Genomic DNA, 6,400 nt, shown 5'->3' with positions numbered 1-6,400 from the left:
TGACCAAGGTGCAGAGCTGGAGGTGAAGGCCTCAGGGCTGCATAGAGCTCAGAGAGGGGAAGTGACTTGTCCAAGGTCACCCAGCTGGACAGTCACTGGGAGATGTGCCTGGTGGCCTTCAGCTTTGGAGGCACTCAGTGCGAGGACAGGGCCGAAATGTCCCAGTTCTGATTCGGAAAATAAAGTCCTGGCGAGTTTGCTGTACATCTTTCGAACAAAAGGAGCCACAGCCCCCTTCTTCCCGGGTGCGGGCACCCACCCCTACCCCAGTCCTCTGGGGGCGCAGTTACGGGCATTTGCCACTGCGCATGCGCACCTGTGGGTGGGGGAAAGAGCGCCACTGCCCCCTCTTCCTGGAAGCCCTCCAGCCTACTTCCCAGACCCCCCTGGCTCAGGCTGCCCGAGAAAGTACAGGCCGCCCGGTGACGCTGGAATTTCAGGTCGCCCCCAAAATGCATTTGGGGGGTGAGCATGTCTCGTGCAATATTTGGGACACATTTAGACTCAAAGTCATTCCTTGTTGATCTGGAATTCAAGTCGAGTGGGACATCCTTCTACTTTGCCGCTTGGCCTCAGTCTGATCACCCTCCCCGCAAATCCGCGGCCCCGCTCTGGCTCCAGCCTGTCGCCGCCCAGCCTTGGGGGCTCCCTGAGGGCAGGAGCCCGGCCCTGGGGGTGAGAAGTGGCCGCTGTTCCGGGTCGTTCCTCAGAGTCCAAGTCGGACGTCGGCCCCATTTTCCGGAGGAGGAAGCGGAGGACCCAAGAAGACACGGCCTTGGCCCCGGTCACCTGGCCGGAGCCGGGCAGCCGAGCGGGCTGGACCCTGGGTGTCTGTCGCCCAGGTCTGTGTTTCTGAGGGCGACTCCTCCCGCTCCTCCCCTTCCTCCTCCCTTCCTTCTCCTCCTCCCCTCCCTCCTTCTGTCCCTTCTCCTCCTCCTGCCCTTTGACCCCTCCGCCTTCTCCTCCCCTCCCCTCCCCCCTCCCCCTCCTCCCCCCCCCCCCCCCCCCTCCCGGGGGGGGGGGCTCGGGCCCCCCCCTTTTTCCCCCCCCCCCCGGGGGGCCCCCCCCCCCCCCCGCCGACCCTGTGCCACAAGGTGGCGCTGTGCTCCCGGCTTGGTCTCTGCCGGGTCCGGTGTCGCCTGGCCGCCCCCTGACCGCCCCCGCCCGTCCACCGACCCGTTTGTCCCGCGTCTCCTGTTACGAGTGGGGACCAGCGATTCAGCGGATGTTCAGTCCTTCCACAGACAGTTATTAAGCGCCTGCTGTGTGCCGGGCAGCACGGGATGGGCAGGGCCACGTGAGACATTTGCCACTGGGGGCCCCTCCCTCCGTGAAAAAATGTGACAGCTGATCTTGCGCGACTGCACTGGGGTTCTTTTATTTCTCTTTTTCTCCTGATTTTGAGACATTAAAATGAAGCCATTCTGTGGGTCCCTCAGAGTGTCACGGGCCCTGGGTCTCCTGTGTCTGATGGATGAGCCGGCTCTGGTGACCAGGTGGGTAAAACAGAGGGTGAGGGGCTGGCCTGGTCGGGTAGAGGTTAAGTTTACATGCTCTGCTTCAGTGGCCCAGGGTTCGCGGGTTCGGGTTCTCAGCATGGACCTATACACCACTCATCAAGCCATGCTGCGGCAGCGTCCCACGTAAAATAGAAGATTGGCACAGATGTTAGCTCAGCGACAATCTTCCTTAAGCACAAAAGAAAAAAACAGGGAGATTGGCAACAGATGCTAGCTCAGGGCCAATCTTACTCACCAAAAAAAAAAAAAAAAAGAGGAGGTGAGCAAGGCTGTGCTGAAGGGGTGCTAGACCCAGGAGGGTGGTTCTGGAAGGCTTCCAGGAGGAGGTAATGTCTAAGTTGAGGCCTGAGACATGAATAGGGGTCAGGCAGGTGAAGACACTGGAAAGCTGTTCCAGGCAGAGGGAACAGACAGTGCAAAGGTTCAGAGTAAAGTTGGAGGGTAGAACGTGCAGGGGCTGGGGGCTGTCAGGGAGGAGAGATGGAGCAAGACAGGTTGGCAAAGGCCAGGCTGACTGAGCCCTGAGGGTCCTGGGGAGCCACAGAGGGTTCTGGAGCAGGGTCAGCAAGAGCATTCTGAGATCCCTTGGCCGCCCTGTGGGTGAAAATGACCTGGAAGGGGAAATCAGGTAAGTCCTGCAGAGGAGGCGGGACCAAGACGGAGGCAGGGGGACATGGGCGTGCTGGAGGACAATCCAGGCCCAGCGGCATTGATTTGCTCAAGGAGAATTTACGAAGCGCCTGTCGTGTGCCCTGCCGGGGCTACAGCAGCGAGCCAGACAGAGAACCCTGCCCCCAGGGAGGGAGACGAGCACGTACATGACTCCAAATAATGCATTCCGGAGTTTGCCGTGTGAGCTGCGGAGAAAAACACAGCAGGAGGGGAGGATGGGGAGCCTGACTGGGCTGCTGTTTTAAACCAAGTCAACCAGGGAGCCCTCAGTGAGGGGGACAGTGGAGCTGAGACCCAGAGGGGAGACGGTGGAGCTAAACATGTGGCTCTCTGGAGGAGGTGTGCTCCACGCCGTGGGAACAGCCCGTGCAAAGGTCCTGGGACAGGACCAGGCCTGGCTGGAGAAATAAGAGGAGGCCATGTGGCTGGAGCAGAAGGAGGAGGGGGAGAGAGGGAGGAGGGAGGGCAGGGAGGGGACGGGGCAGGTCGTGCAGGGCCTGGGGGGCACAAGGAGGACTCAGCTTCTCTCCTGAGGGAGATGGGAGTCCTGGAGGGCTGTGGGCGGAGGAGGGCGGGATCTGACTCAGGTTGGGGGGATGGGAGAGCAGGAAGCTTTTGGGCAACCACAGCTCCCTCGAGCGGCTGGAGGAGGGGGCTGGGGGTCGGGGTTGGTTGGAGGCCATGGCGGAAGGGGCCTTCATGGCGGGAGCACCTGTCGGATTCAGAGCAGCCGAGGGCCCCCTCGGGTCTCTCGGGAAGGAGGGGGTGGAGCCTTCGAGGGGCGAGGAAGGGCAGGAGGGGGACAGGCGGGAGTCGACGGCCCCTGGCCGGGTCTGCAGGGCAGGTGGCAGATGGGAGGGACGGTGGACAGGCCAGGGTCCAGAGGGGAGGCCGACACAGGCCTCTGGCTGAGCCCCCGGCGGTGGGGGCGGAGGGGACCGCGGGGCCGTCCCCGAGGCTGGGACCCGCAGAGGCACAAGTTGAGGGGGCTGTTGACGAGCTCCTTTTTGCTCCCCCAGCACCCCCTGACCAGGGTGGCAGATTTGTCCAATAAAAATTCAGGCCCCGCAGATAAACGTGCATCCCCGAGACGCCGCGGTGGCATCGGTGTGTCCCGCATATGGCGAGGGACCCACTCCTGCTGGGAGACTGTTCGTCTCCCCGCGTGGCCTGTGTCTTTTCTGGCAGCCCCACCCCAGCCGGGACAGGCCAGCGGCGTCTCTCCCCACGCGGCTGCGGCTCCAGCCCACGGGTGGACCGTCCCCAGCGGTGGCCCGATGGCCAGAAGGCCAGAAGGCCAGGTTTTGTCTCCTGGGGCCGGCTCGCCGTGGGGAGCCGGGGTCTTTTAACATGCAGGCCCCGGCCCGTCCCCGCCCCCCGCCCTGATGGCGCCAGCTGCCCGCTGTCCCCTTCATGACGGTGGCGGTTTTGGGGGAGGGGAGCGGCTCTGAGACCCACTGTCCCCTGCGCCAGCGCGTTCCAGACCGGGCAGGTCCCTGAAATGCCGCACCAGGGGGCCGGGCAGCCGCAAAGCTTCCACGTGGCCTTTATCTCCCCCGCCCCCCGGGTCCTGGTGGCCTGTCCAGCTCAGAGCGGGACATCTGAGGCCCCCGGGCTTTCTGAGAAGTGTGCAGGCAGCGCAGACAGACTTCCTGGTCCGAATGTGCCGGAAGGACAGGCTTAGGGCCAGCTCGCTGGGAACTGGATCCCCCCGGGGCTGCAGCCACCCCCCCGACCACCCCCCACACTGAGTGGCCTTGTCTGGGGTGGCCGGGCCCGGCGGCTCAGGCCATGGCCGTCCGGGTGCCAGCTGCCAGGATGTGCCAGTCACGTTGGCAGGCAAGGAACACGCCGTTCTTGGCTCCCCGGCTGCCCCTTTGTTCCCAGATGGAGGTGGGGGGCTGTCGTCCAGGCAACTGGCCCCTTTTCCCCCCCAAACAGTCACTCGACGTGAAGATCCGAGGCAGCTCGGGCCTGGGGTTCTGGCCAGAGAGGGTCCCCCATCACCCAGGGTGGCAGAGGGGCCCCGTCTCTGCGGCCAGCCCAGCCTGCTCGGAGCTCGTGTGGCCCAGACAGTGGGGAGGCCGAGTCACCCCCTTGCAGTTGGAATGCGGAGGTGGCAGCAGTGGGGGAGGGGGGACATTCCCGGCGGTGGCAGCTGCTGGCCACCCCCCCCCCCCCCCCCCTTCCCCCCCCCCGGGGGGGGGGGGGGGGGGGGGGGGGGGGGGTTCGGGGGGGGGGGGTTTTTGGGGGGGGGGGGGGAAGGGGCCAGGGGCCCCCCCCCCCCCCGGGGCAGGAAGTGGGGCGGCCCCAGCTGCTGTCTCCCGTTGGCCCACCTGGCCTGGTGGACACCGCACAGGAAGTGTTCCCAACGCCCGCCCGTGTGGTCCCCTGAATCTGGGGCCCGGAGGGGAGGCAGCCTGCCGGGAGGGGGCAGGGCCCGCTGTTGCAGGTCTAGAATCTTCCAGAAGACCCCAGCTGGGGGAAGAACGGCCCCCGTGGAGGGAGGGCAGTGACTTTATCTGAGCAGTTTATAGGCACCAGGTCATTTAATCCCGAATCTTCGGGAGGGAGGCACTGTGGATGAATCTGAGCCTTACAGAGGGGGAAACTGAGGCTCATAGACAGAAGTGACTCGCCCAAGGTCACACAGCAAATAAACAGGCGAGCTGGGAATCTCATTAGCATTTAACCGCAGACCCACTAACTCAGCATGGGCCTCCGACCCTATAATGTGGACAGGGGTTCAATATAGAGTCTTGTCCATGTGAAAAAAATAATAATATTAATAAGTTATTATTATTGAATATTATCTCCATTCTACAGGTGAGGAAACTGAGGCCCAGAGACTCAGATGAAGACTCGAGCCCGCAAGGCCAGCACAGCCCCTCCGCTCCACTGGTACACAGCCCCCTTGTCACAATCAGGCCTGCAGGGGCTGTGCTGGCTCCGCCCTCCCGGGTCCCCATCCCGGCTCGGTCACTCACTGATGCCGAGGGAGCCCGGCCAGCGATGTCACCTCCTCCGCTCTGCATCTCTGCGCTGGGTCCCTTCCTTCTTAGCCAGAGCAGTAAAGGCTGTGGTTCTGGGAGGAACAGAGCTTTCCATCTCCCCAAACTGCAGCTCTGTCCCCATGACACACTGACTCCCACCCCTCCCCCAGCCCCTGGCCCCCCATCCACTTTCTGTCTCTGTGGATGTGGCTCCTCTGGGGACCTCCTGTGAGTGGACCACACAGTGTGTGTCCCTCTGTGTCTGGCTCACGTCCCTGAGCATCACATCCTCAGGTCCATCCACGTGGGAGCAGGTGTCAGGATCTCCTTCCTTTTTTTTTTTTGGTCATCAAAGGCGTCGAGGCCTCCTTGCGCCCTGTCTTGGATCACTTGCTCCAGTGGAAGCCAGCTGCCATGTTGTGAAGACACCTGAGAAGCCCACGGACAAGGAACGGAGGCCTCCCGCCAACAACCATGGGAAGGAGCCATCTGAGAAGTGGATTCTCCAGGCCCCGTGGACCTGTTATCACAATCGCCTTTTGAAAAGCTCTCTCTCTGGCTGCTGTGTGGAGAATGGACTGTAGGGGGCAGGAGTGGATGGAGCTGGCTTGGAAAGTGGCTACTGCAATGGTCCAGGCATGCATGGATGGTGTCCTGGATTTGGGTGGCGGCAGGGGACATGGATGAAGTGGATGGGTTTAGTGGTTATTTAGGAAGCAACACAAATGGGACTTGGGACAATGAAAGGTCGTTGATGTCCCGCAGGTGGGGCCTTCCTTGCAACAGGGAGCTGAGGAAGGAGCAAGTGGAGGTAGAGATGGGGGAAGAGGAGATGACGAGTTTAGCTGAGGCCACCTTGAGTCTCTGTTCCTCAAATGTCCAAGGGGCCACCATAAATGTAGCTCCTTGTCTGATAAGAGTAGACTACAGACTCAAGCTGGGGTGAATGTGCGCACCCGCGGGACACTTGGCAATATCTGGGACATTTTGGGGTGTCACACCTTGAGGGCCAGTGGGGGGGCAGGTAGTGCTGCTGACGTCTCATGGGTAAGAGCTGAAGATGGTAGTCAGCATCCTGTAATGCACGGGACCATCCCCCCTAAAAGGAACGATCGGACCCCAAATGTCAATAGTGCCGAGGTGGAGAAACCCTAAGATAGACCAATGGCTGGAATAAACAATTCCCAGTTTCAATAAAGTTTTATTCGTCGTGTA

At 62.0% G+C, this 6,400-nt stretch overlaps 1 long non-coding RNA gene across 1 annotated transcript; it reads left to right on the top strand.

Moving 5' to 3' along the window:
- The first annotated feature begins 1,088 nt into the window (after positions 1 to 1,088).
- LOC124251728 (uncharacterized) lies at positions 1,089 to 6,400 on the top strand. Its single transcript, XR_006891847.1, has 2 exons — positions 1,089 to 1,496; positions 5,019 to 6,400. It is a non-coding gene; the product is annotated as an uncharacterized LOC124251728 (long non-coding RNA).

This window comes from Equus quagga, chromosome 14 (genome assembly GCF_021613505.1).
Source record: "Equus quagga isolate Etosha38 chromosome 14, UCLA_HA_Equagga_1.0, whole genome shotgun sequence".
Classification (NCBI taxonomy): domain Eukaryota; kingdom Metazoa; phylum Chordata; class Mammalia; order Perissodactyla; family Equidae; genus Equus; species Equus quagga.
The sequence above is the reverse complement of the archived record's forward strand: the minus strand, read 5'-3'. Positions and strand labels throughout refer to the sequence as shown.